Consider the following 12,819-nt stretch of genomic DNA (forward strand, 5'->3'; position numbering starts at 1 on the left):
TTGTTCAAAAATACACTGGTAATCCTGGCTACTGAAGTAGAGCAAAATCAATCAATCGATCAATCAATCAATTATATTGCAATGGAAAAAGTTAAAATGTCTTTATTCACAGATGGTATAGTTATATGCATATACAATTCAAAAGAACCTATAAGCTCTGAGAATATGTAAGTGAGTATAGCAAGGTCACAGTGTATAGGGCCAATAGATAAAAACCAATCATTTTCTATAGATTAACAATCAACAAATGTTTTCAAAAAAATTAAAACCACACCATACACAATAGCATTAAAAAGACAAAATACAGGGGCACCTGGGTGGTTCAGTCAGTTAACCATCTGCCTTTGGCTCAGGTCTTAACCTCAAGGTCCTGGGATTGAGCCCCACATCGGGCTCCCTGCTCTGTGGGGAGTCTGCTTCTCCCTCTGCCTGTCACTCCCCCTGCTTGTGCTTGCTCTCTCTCCATCAAATAAATAAAGTCTTTTAAAAAAGACAAATACAAAGGAAGGAATCAATCAAATGAAAGAAGTACAAGGTCTCTGCAGTGTAAACCACAAAATACTATTCGAGGAAATTTAAAAATTCAAATACCATATGATTTCACTCATATGTCGAATTTAAGAAACAAAACAAATAAGCAAAGGGAAGAAAAGAGAGAAAGAGAGAGGCAAACCAAGAAACAAACTCTTAACTACAGAGAACAAACTGATGGTTACCAGAAGGGAGATGGGTGAGGGGATGGGTGAAATAGGTGATAGGAATTAAGCAGTGCACTTGTCATCATGAGCATTGGGTGTTGTATGGAGGTGTTGAATCACTGTATTGTACACCTGAATCTAATATTACACTCTATGTTAACTAAGTGGAATTCAAATTTTTTTAATTCCAAATAAATACCATGTTCCTGTATTGGAAGAATCGATATTATAAATATGTAAACATTTCTCCAAATTCTCTCTACAAACGTTATACAATTCCAATAGACATTATAGTGTGTTTATTTTGATGGAAATTGGCAAGACGATTCTAATATGGACATAGAAACACAAAGGGAGAAGAGCCAAGGCAATCTTGAAGAAGAATAACAAAGTTTGAAAACTCACATTATCAGATAATAAGACTTATTAGAAAACCATAGTATTTAAGAGACCGTGTACTTGTACAAGAATAAAAACTAGACCAAATAGGGGTGCCTGGGTGGCTCAGTCATTAAGCGTCTGCCTTTGGCTCAGGTCATGATCCCAGGGTCCTGGGATTGAGCCCATATCGGGCTCCCTGCTCAGCGGGAAGCCTGCTTCTCCCTCTCCCACTGCCCTGCTTGTGTTCCCTCTCTTGCTGTGTCTCTGTCTGTCATATAAATAAAATCTTAAAAAAAAAAACTAGACCAAATAAACAGGCTAGGGAATCCAGAAACACACGTACATATAACACAATGACTTTGTTTATGACAAGCTAGCATTACATTGCAGTGGGGAAAAGATGGTCTGTCTCATTGTGCTTTGTCCATTCCATATTGCTAGAAGAAAAGGCAAATCTTTACTCCTTCTGCATAACATACAAGATAATCTATTTGAGAAGCATTTCTGATCTAAATGTGGAAATTAAAATAGTAAAGATTTTAGAGGAAAACAGAAGAAAATCTCCATAACATAGAGTATCAAATTTTTAAATATTTTCTCCTTCCTTCCTTTCTTCCTCCCTCCCTCCCTTCCTTCCTCCCTCCCTCCCTCCCTCCTTCCCTTCCTTCCTTCTTTCTTTCCTTCCTTCCTTCCTTCCTTCCTGGAGTTGACACCCAATGTTCCATTAGTTGCAGGTGTACAATAATAGTGATCGACAAGTTGATACATTATGCTATGGTCACCACAAGTGTAGCTACCTCCTGTTCCCGTGCATTGCTATTATAATAGCCTTGACTATATTCCTTATGCTGTGCCTTTTATTCTCATGCCTTATTCATCCCATTACTAGAAGCCTGTATCTCCCATTCTCCTTCACCCATTTTGCCCAATCCTCTACCTCCCTCCCCTCTGGCAACCATCATTTTCTTCTCTGTATTTACAGGTCAGATTCTGCTTTTTGTGTCTTTATTAATTTTTTTATATTCTACTTATGGGTCAAATCATATGATATTTGGCTTCCTTAGTCTGACCTGTTTCATTGAGCATAATACCCTTTAGATCCAACCATGTTGTCTCAAATGGCACCATTTTAATCTTTTTATGGGTCTGTAATATTCCATTACAGCCGCTTTATCCATTCATCTACCATATTTTGGATATTGTCAATAATTCTGCAATAAACATGGGGTGCATATATCTTTTTGAATTAGTGTCTTTATTTTCTTCGTGTAAATACTCAGTAGTGCAATTATTGGATCATATACCTCTATTTTTAACTTTTTGAGGAAACTCCATGCCTTTTTCCACATTGGCTACACTGGATCTCATTCCCACCAACAATGCACAAAGGTTCCCTTTTCTCCACACCCTTGCCAACACTTGCTATTTCTTGCCTTTTGATTTTAGCCATTTTGACACCACTGTGAGGTGATATCTCATTGTGGTTTTGATTTGCATTTCCTTGATGATCAGCATCTTTTCATGTATCTGTTGGCCATCTGGATGTCTGCCTTGGAAAAATATCTATTCATGTCTTATGCCCATTTCTTAATTGGATTATTTGTTTTTTGGGTGTTGAGTTTGATAAGTTCTTTATAGATTTTGGATACTAATTTTTTTATTATTATGCTGTTAGCCAACATATAGTACATCATTAGTTTTAGATGTAGTGTTCAATGACTCATTAGTTGCATATTATATGCAGTGCCCATCATAAAACATGACTTCCTTAATACCTATCACCCAGTTACCCCATCCCCCCACCCCCTTGCATTCTGTAACCCTCTGTTTGTTTCAAGGAGTCCAGAGTCTCTCATGGTTTGTCTTCCTATATGATTTCTTCCCATTCAGTTTTCCCTAACTCTTTATCATATATGTCATTTGCAAATATCTTGTCTCATTTGGTGGGTTGTCTTTTTTTGTTGTCGTTGATGGTTTCCTTGACTGTGCAAAAGCTTTTGATTTTAGTGTTGTCCCAATAGTTTGAATTTGCTTTTGTTTCCCTTGCCCGAGGAGACATATTTACCTATAAAAATGTTTCTACAGCCAATGTCAAAGAAATCTTGAGAAAGAGGAACAAAGCTGGAGGTATCACAATCCCATTTTTCAATATATACCACAAACCTGTAGTAATCGAAACAGTATGGTACCGGCACAAAAATAGACACATAGATCAATGGAACCTAATAGAGAGCCCTGGAATAAACCCATGTTTATATGGTCAATTAAGGTGTGACAAAAACAGTGAAAATATACAAGAGGGAAAGAGTCTCTTCAACAAATGGTGTTGGGAAAACTGGACAGCTACATGCAAAAGAATGAAACTGGATCACTTTCTTACATCATACACAAAAATAATCTCCCAGTAGATTAAAAACCTAAATGTAACCGGGGATGTACTGTATGGTGACTAACATAATATAATAAAAAATCATTTAAAAAACCCCTAAATGTAAGACCTGAAACTATTAAACTCCTAGAAGAAAATATAGTCAGTGATTTCTTTAATAGACTTAAAAAATTCCAAGTGGAAGGCCTTATGTGCTTTCTTATTTTGTTTATAATTTGTGGTTTTATTACATTGTGGTCAGTTAGTATTTGTAACACTTACACTTTAAAGAGTGATACACAATATTATTTATAATCTAATGACAAAAATTTTTAAGCAAAGTCCAGAGAGCTACAGAGACCTTTTCAAAAGTTTTTATAAGGGGCGCCTGGGTGGCTCAGTCATTAAGCGTCTGCCTTTGGCTCAAATCGTGATCCCAGCATTCTGGGATCGAGCCCCACATCAGGCTCCTCTGATGGGAGCCTGTTTCTTCCTCTCCCACTCCCCCTGCTTGTGTTCCCTCTCTCGCTGGCTGTCTCTCTCTCTCTCTCTCTCTGTCAAATAAATAAATAAAATCTTTAAAAAAAAAGTTTTTATAAGAGTATATGTAGGTTATACAAGATAAAAATTGATAATAGTTTTATTTTTACCATTAACACAAACTTCTGTTCATCAAAAGATACTATTCAGAGAATGAACAGGCAAGCCACAGAATGGTATGCATGTTTGCAATACATGTTTGCAAAAACTTTATTTCACTTAGGATGTTTGGAGAATACTAAAAATAAACAAAAACAAGACTGACAAATCAATAGAAAAAAAGAGCAAAAATTTGGAATAAGTACTTCACAAAAGAAGATTCCAAATGACTAAAAATTACATGAGAAGGTTCTTGATGTCATTAGGCATCTAGAAATTAAACCTATATTGACATGTCTATGAAACATCCTCTGTGTCAACTTGGATGGCTCAAATGAAAAAATAAATGCCAAATTTTGATAAGAATGTGAGGAAACATGAACTTCAATACACAATTGATGAGAGGATACATAGATATGGCCTTTTGGGAATCTCTTTGGTAGCATATAATAAAGCTGAATGTATGCAATGTCTTATGACCTAGCAGTTCCCTGATAAGCAAATACTTAGGGAAATACACATAAATAAGCATAATTATCACCAAAAATATGTACGAGCTTGTTTACACAGCATAATATGTAATATTCCAGATTAAAAACTACCCAAATGTTCATAATAGGTACAATTAATGAGTAAATATGCTCTTTTCATATGAAGGAATACAATGTAGCAGCAGAATGATAAATAACTACCAGACCCAAGAGCATGGATAAAACACAGGAAGTTGATGTTGAGTAAAAGAAGCTAAACAAAAAAGACTCTGTGCCATATGATTCCATTTACATAAATTTAAAATCAAACATAATTAGACCATGCTGCTGGAGGTGAGGATTGTGGTTACTTTTGCATAAGAGCAATAAGGAAGGCACAAGAGGGCCTTATAGGGAGCTGGGTAATATACTACCATTTGGATCAGAGTGGGAATTACATAGGTATGTTAACTTTGTTAAATTTCATGGAACAGTACACTTATGACTTCTAACCTTCCCCATGTGTATATAACACTTTAATGAATAAGTGTATGTAAAAAAATTGGAGATGGAGGAGGGAATAGCAAAGAACAATGGAGTCATCCTCCTGAAATATGATCTTCCAGAGCAGGGAATTTCTGCCTCTGCCAAAATTTATTTATTTATTTATTTTAAAGATTTATTTATTTATTTATTCGACAGGATAGAGGCAGCCAGTGAGAGAGGGAACACAAGCAGGGGAGTGGGAGAGGAAGAAGCAGGCTCATAGCAGAGGAGCCTGATGTGGGGCTCGATCCCACAACGCCGGGATCACGCCCTGATCCGAAGGCAGACGCTTAACGACTGCGCCACCCAGGCGCCCCTCTGCCAAAATTTAAACATGCCATTAAAAATAATTGTAGATCCATGGGATATTACTCAGCCATCAAAAAAAAATAATGAAATCTTGCCATTTGCAACAATGTGAATGGAACTAGAGAGTATTATGTTAAGTGAAATAAGTCAATCAGAGAAAGACAATTATCATGATTTCACTCATATGTGGAATTTAAGAAACAGAACAGAAGAGCATAGAGGAAGGGAGGAAAAAATAAAACAAGATGAAATCAGAGAGGGAGACAAACCAAAAGAGACTCTTAACCAAGAGGGGAAAAAACTGAGGGCTGCTGGAGGGGAGGGTGGTGGGTGGATGGGGTAAATGGATGATGGACATTAAGGAGAGCACTTGATGTAAAGAGCACTGGATGTCATATACAACTGATGAATCACTGAACTCTTCTTCTGAAACCAATAATACACTATATGTTAATTAATTGAAAGTAAATAAAATAAAAATAATTGTAGATCCAAATTCTTTTTACATAACCTTGAATGAATCTTCCAGGAACTAATACCTCTTCAGTTACAGAAATTGTAAAGTGAAGAATCACTTCTTGTTTCCTTTCCCTTTATTTTATCATAGTCTAAGAAAATGAAATCTAATGCTTTTGTATATGAATAGATAGTATGGTATAAATGTCATTGTTGTAGAATCATTTCCTTTTTTGGTGTTGGCTTTCTAGCCTAACTATGTATTTCATAAGAGAAATAAGAGAGAGAGAGAGAGAGACAAACCATAAAACAGACTCTTAACTATAGAGAACAAGCTGAGAGATGCTGAAGGGGAGTTGGGCAGGGACATGAGTTAAATGGGTAATGGATATTAAGGTGGGCACTTTTGATGAGCACTGGGTGTTGAATGTAACTGATGAATCACTAAACTCTACTCCTGAAACTAATTATTACACTGTATGTTAACTAACCAGAATCTAAATAAAAACTTGAAACTGCAAAAAAAGAGGAAGATGTTTGTATGTAATTATTTAAATTTTTCCAGTTTTATTAATAACTAAATGACATACATTATTGTATAAATTGAAGGCATGCATACTACAAATGATAAATGAATTCAGTAAAGTTACAGGATATAAAATCAATGTACAGATCTGTTGTACTTCTATACACTAATAATGAAGTGGTGGAAAGAGCAATTAAGAAAATAATCCCAGGGGTGCCTGGGCAGCTCAGTTGGTTAAGCATCTGCCTTCGGCTCAGGTTATGATCCCATGGTCCTGGGATCGAGCCCTGCATCAGGATCCCCACTCAGAGGGAAGCCTGCTTCTCCCTCTCCTCCCCGCTTGTGCTTTCCCTCTCTATCTCTATTTCTTTCTCAAATGAATGAATAAAATCTTCAAAAAAAGAAAGAAAAATCCCATTTATAATTGCATCAAAAATAATAAAATACCTAGGAATAAACTTAATCAAAGAGGTGAAAGACCTATGCTCTGCAAACTATAAAACATTGATGAAAGAAATTGAAGAAGACACAAAGAAATGGAAAGACATTCCATGCTTACAGATTGGAAGACTAAATATTCTTAAAATGTCTACACTACCCAAAGTAATCTACAGATCTAATGCAATCCCTATCAAAATACCAACAGGATTTTTCACTGAACTAGAACAAAAAAATCTTAAAATTTGTATGAAACCACCAAAGACCCTGAGAAGTCAAAGCAATTTTGGGGCGAGGGGCGCAAAGCTGGAGGCATCACGTTCTGGACTTCAAGTTATACTACAAAGCTGTAGTAATCAAAACAGTATTGTAGTGACACAAAAATACACACATAGATAAATGGAACAAAATAGAAAACCTAGAATAAACCCACAAGTATAAGGTCGATTAATCTTTAACAAAGTAGGAAAAAGACAGTCTCTTCAACAAATGGTGTTGAGAAAACTGGGCAGCCACACACAAAAGAACGAAACTGGATCACTTTCTTACACCATACACAAAAATAAACTCAAAATAGATTAAAGACATAAATGTGAGACCTGAAACCATAAAAATCCTAGGAGAGAGCACAGGCAGTAATTTCTCTGCCATTGGCCCTAGCAACATTTTTCTAGATAGATCTCCTGAGGCAAAGGAAACCAAAGCAAAAATAAACTGTTGTGACTACATAAAAATAAAAAACTTCTGCACAGCAAGGGAAATAAGAAAACTAAAAGACACGTGATGTGATGAGCACTGGGTATTATACACAACTAATGAATCATTGAACATTATATCAAAAATGATGATGTACTATATGTTGTTTAATTGAATTTAAATTAAAAAAAGAAACAACAAAAAAAGAAAACTAAAAGACAACCTTCAGAATGGGAGAAGATATTTGCAAATGATATGTCCTATAAAGGGTTAATATCCAAAATATGTAAAGTACTTATACAACTCAACATCCAAAAAACGAATAACCCTATTAAAAAATGGGCAGAAGTCATGAATAGACATTTCTCCAAAGAAGACAAATAGATGGCCAACAGACACATGAAAAGATGCTCAACATCACTCATTATCAAGCCAATGCCAATCAAAACTACAATGAAATATCACCTCACAACTATCAGAATGGCTAAAATAAAAAACTCAAAAGACAACAAATGTCGTCAAAGATGTGGAGTAAAAGAAACCCTCTTGCACTGCTGGTAGGAATGTGAACTGCTGCAGTCACTCTGGAAAACAGTATGGAGGTTCCTTAAAAAGTTAAAAATATAACTACTCTGTGATTCAGTAATTGAACTAATTGTGTATTTACCAAAATAATATAAGAACCCTAATTCAAAGGGTACATGTACCCCTATGTTTATTACAGCATTATTTACAACAGCCAAATTATGGAAGCAGCCTAAGTGTCCATCAATAGATGAAAATAAAGAAGGTGCAGTATAGATAGGCAATGGAATATTACTCAGCCATAAAAAAAAGAATGACATCTTTCCATTTGCAATGACATGGATGGAGCTAGAGAGTAAAATGCTAAGTCAGTCAGAGAAGGACAAATACCATATGATTTCACTTATAAGTGGGATTTAAGAAACAATAAATGAGAAAAAGATAAAAGAGAGAAAGAGAAAGGCAAACCAAGAAACAGACTCAAATGTAGAGAACCAACTGATGGTTACCAGAGGGGAGGTGGGTGAGGGGATGGGTTAAATAGGCAATGGTATTACAGAGTACACTTCTTGAGCTGAGTACCAGGTGATGTATGGAAGTGTTGAATCACTATATTGTATACCTGAAACAAATACAACATTTTATGTTAACTATACGGGAATTTTAAAAAGTTAAAAATGATCACTAATACTAAATAATCACTAATAATGATATTAATAATCAGTAAACTAACCTCACAGTATAATGGGGAAAAAATCTCTCAGTTTGAATTCTAACTCCAGCACTGTCTGTGTGATCTTGAGCCAAGTTATTAAACAAATCTCATAGATTCACACAGATCAGTTGGGATAGGTGTGATTAGAGCAGAAGAGAGGAGACTTGGGCTTTTTATTTTTTCAGCTTTTCTGCTACTTGCAACAGTTTACGCATCTTGAGATCAGTTTCTATATTGCTCTTTTTCATGATTTTGTGTTCACTCTTTCCTGCTTCTTGGTATCACTAGAAAATTTTTTTCTGTGCAGAACATTGTCAATAATATGTTACTTAAATTTTGGACTTTGTCACATTCCATTAAGGTTGTTCAGTTTTGTTCTGGAAGCTAGTTAAATTACTATTGGCTCCTTTGGGCCTGTCAGGTTTGCTTTCATTCTCTGTGTGGGTGGGTAAGCATCAGTTTTGAACTTAGTTCTAGGGAAGCGTATTTAAACCTTAATGCCCGGCCTATCTGTAATCTTTTTTTTTAAAGGTTTATTTATTTATTTCAGAGAGATAGAGAGGAGGGAAGGGCAGAGGGAGAGGGAGAGAGAATCCTAGGGCAGACTCCCTGCCAAGCACAGAGCCTGATACCGGGTTTGGCAAGCAAACCCCGAGACAGTGAATGAAAAGATGACCCCAGACACCTTAGTAGGAGAAAGGAGAGGCCTGGGGACCAGACGCTCCAGTGGCAAAAGGCCCTGAACCAAGCTTTGTCTCCACTTTTACTGGGGTCTTAGCAATATATCAGGTGCAAGCGCAAAGCAAGGAGGAGAGTGTAACTTTAATGGTCAGGATAATAATATGTGGGGCAGCGTGTGATAAGGACAAGGAGGCAAGGAGTCCGTGAAGTACATGACTACCACAGGTGCCTGTATTTCTTCAAAATTTAAACATTTACTCCCTAGATGAGAGCCTTGAGCCACAGTAAGAATCCGGCTTTTTTCAGCCAAGAAACTTTAAAGGAGGCCCAGCCTTCTAAGCACTCCTCCTTTGCTTTTCAATTAGTCTCATTCAGGGAGGCACATACGAATCAGATTTTGTCTATCCAGGCACTGTGAATTCCCACAGCCCGACATGGGGAACTCAATCCCAAGACCCTGAGATCATGACCTGAGCTGAAATCAAGAGTTGGGTGCTTATATTTGTTTTTCAGGTGTTGAGTTTGAGAAGTTCTTTATAGATCTTGGATACAAGCCCTTTATCTGTAATGTCATTTGCAAATATCTTCTCCCATTCCATAGGTTGCTTTTAGTTTTGTTGATTGTTTCCTTTGCTGTGCAGAAGCTTTTTATCTTGATGAAGTCCCAATAGTTCATTTTTTGCTTTTGTTCACCTTGCCTTTAGAGATGTGTCTTGCAAGAAGCTGCTGTGTCCAAGGTCGAAGAGGTTGCTGCCTGTGTTCTCTAGGATTTTGATTGTTTCCTGTCTCACATTTAGGTCTTTCATCCATTTTAAGTTTATCTATGTGTATGGTGTAAGAGAGTGGTCCAGATTCTTTCTTCTGCATGTGGCTATCCAATCTTCCTAGCACCATTTATTGAAGAGCCTGTCTTTTTTCCATTGGATAGTCTTTCCTGCTTTGTTGAAGATTAATTGACCATAGAGTTGAGGGTCCGTTTCTCTTGACTCTGGGAAACAAACTGAGGGTTGCAGAAGGGGTGGTGGGTGGAGGGATGGGGTAACTAGGTGATGGGCATTAAGGAGAGCATGTGATGTGATGAGTACTGGGTGTTATATGCAACTAATGAATCATTGAACATTATATCAAAAACTAATGATGTACTATATGTTGGCTAATTGAATTTAAAATAAATAAACAAACAAACACGTTTAAAAAGAAAAAAAGTTGCGTGTTTAAATGAGCCACCCAGGTGCCCCTGGCCTATCTGTCATCTTAACTAAATACCCACAAATGTTCAGCAAGGTCTCTGGATTCTGCCTCACAGCACTTGCTCCATCATAGGTTTCATGGAGTCTTTCCATCAAGTGTTCCCTTTGATTCCAGATAAAACCACAAATTTGAAGTGCTTCACCAGCTACAAACCACAATCTCCTCAACTCATCAAAGCATCTGTATTTGTTTAGGTTCCACCTCCTTGTGCCACCATCTGGACCCAGGCAGCATGCTGTGGCAAACAGTGTTTCATCCCATAGATTTCCTTCTCTCAAGGATCACAGTTCTGCACCTTCCACTGCCCAATGCCCACAAACAGTGCCCTAATGAATTATGTACAGTTTTATAGTTATTTATACTGTAAATGCATGTCAGGGGCCAGTTACTATGTGATAGATGAGTTAGTATCAATACCCAAATCTCAGTCATCACTCTATTGGGAGGCAAGAATTGAATGTCCAAGTGCACTTGAGACATTTTTTGTTACTTTTTGCAGAAGACAGCTAGATTTAGAAACAATATGGTATCTAAAAATTCTGTGTCATTCTCTCTCAGGAAAGGCTTATTTAATTTCTGATGTAAGAGAAGCAATCTTTGAGTCCATAGAGTGTGATTGTGCTAAAGAAGAGGCTATACTGAGACTTCACTTGCTCATAGTAAACCTTCTAATGTGAGGGAGGGCAGGAGTACCTATCTTTTCTGCTTCCCTTGAGGCAGTGAATGGTTGACTGACCAACTGATTTTATAGTGTAAATGCAGAGAAGTACAAAAAATATGAAAGGAAAAGTCAGTTAATATTGCAAAATGTTGCCCTGCTCAAGTTGTGAATTTCCCTGTGTACTTTGCATGGTCCATGAACTGGAACTAGCATGTAACCCTCTGCCTGACCATGGATGGCTCAGTAAGTACTGACCATGAAAAATTAAACATCTCAAAGGGCCTACTAAACGTTAATATGAATCTGGTTGCATCAAAGTCCACTGACCTTGGTAATAGTGAAGACAGTCTTCTCTTCCAGAATGGGATAGGTTGGAGTTTAAGGAGGCTGTGTAGAAGTTTCAGCCATGAGCTGATTACCAACCTGGTTCAGGTTGTCCACCTGAACTCCACATGAACACTACAGAATTGTTATAACTTCCTTTGGTTTATTTGGGTTGGGGTCAAATTATTCATGATGACCTCAGAAACTAAATACAAGTCAATCCTTTCCTGGAAATAGTACCAAACAACAACAACACTAAGGTAGCAGTATCATTGGGGAATGCTGTAAAAAAAATCCTGTTCTAAGAGATAAGAAAGTACCTTAGATTATCTAGGAGGCAGTGGGCACAGAGAGGGAAAGGAATGGGAAAGGGACTCATCTCTTTTCCATTACACACACTGTCCTACAGGGAACTGCCATTGCCTGCCTGACACCTTGACATAATCTTTATGCCCCAACACCTTTGAGAGAGGATTGAGTAAACCCAAAGAAAACATGAAAGATTTGAAACGCAGCATCAACCCCACAGAACCAGGGGAAATTCTCTTTAAAACATGAGCAAACTGAAGAGGCATTCTGTTTTGAAAGTTCTGATAAATTCTTCCATGATGAAGTGCATCCAGTTTTCTGAAGGTAGACTATTTAGAAGCCGGAGATATAATGCTTCTGAAAACAGAGAAGTAAGGAAACATCTAGTGCTCAACCCCTAAACCTCCCCATAGCCACACCACCGAGTCAAAGGGCTTCCTTTCCTTTCTGACTCAAGGACAGAGCCATTTTTCTTTACAAGTTCCAGGATGAACAATCAGAGAATATTGACAAGTTAAGACAAGGAATTATCAAACTGTAATGGCTGCAAGGAAGACAGAGTACTGTCACCAAAAATAAGGCACAGTCCAGCAGTCCAGTACCTTTTGAGTAGAATGCATTAGTGACTTGGGAAAGGACAGGGAAGTCTTCTATGCAGGGGGTGTCAGGTAAGGAGCCAGGGTAAATTGCAGGGGAATAAGGTGAAAGATGGACTTGCTAAGGTAGTTTGATACAAACATAAAAAGCCTTTAAAACTCACATGCCTTAAGGTTTTAACTGTATCTTGTGGTGATGGTTGAAAGAATTTTAACAGAGGTGTGTTTTT

The sequence above is a fragment of the Ursus americanus genome, chromosome X, assembly GCF_024610735.1.
Source record: "Ursus americanus isolate L20-20 chromosome X, mUrsAme1.1.p, whole genome shotgun sequence".
NCBI classification, from domain to species: domain Eukaryota; kingdom Metazoa; phylum Chordata; class Mammalia; order Carnivora; family Ursidae; genus Ursus; species Ursus americanus.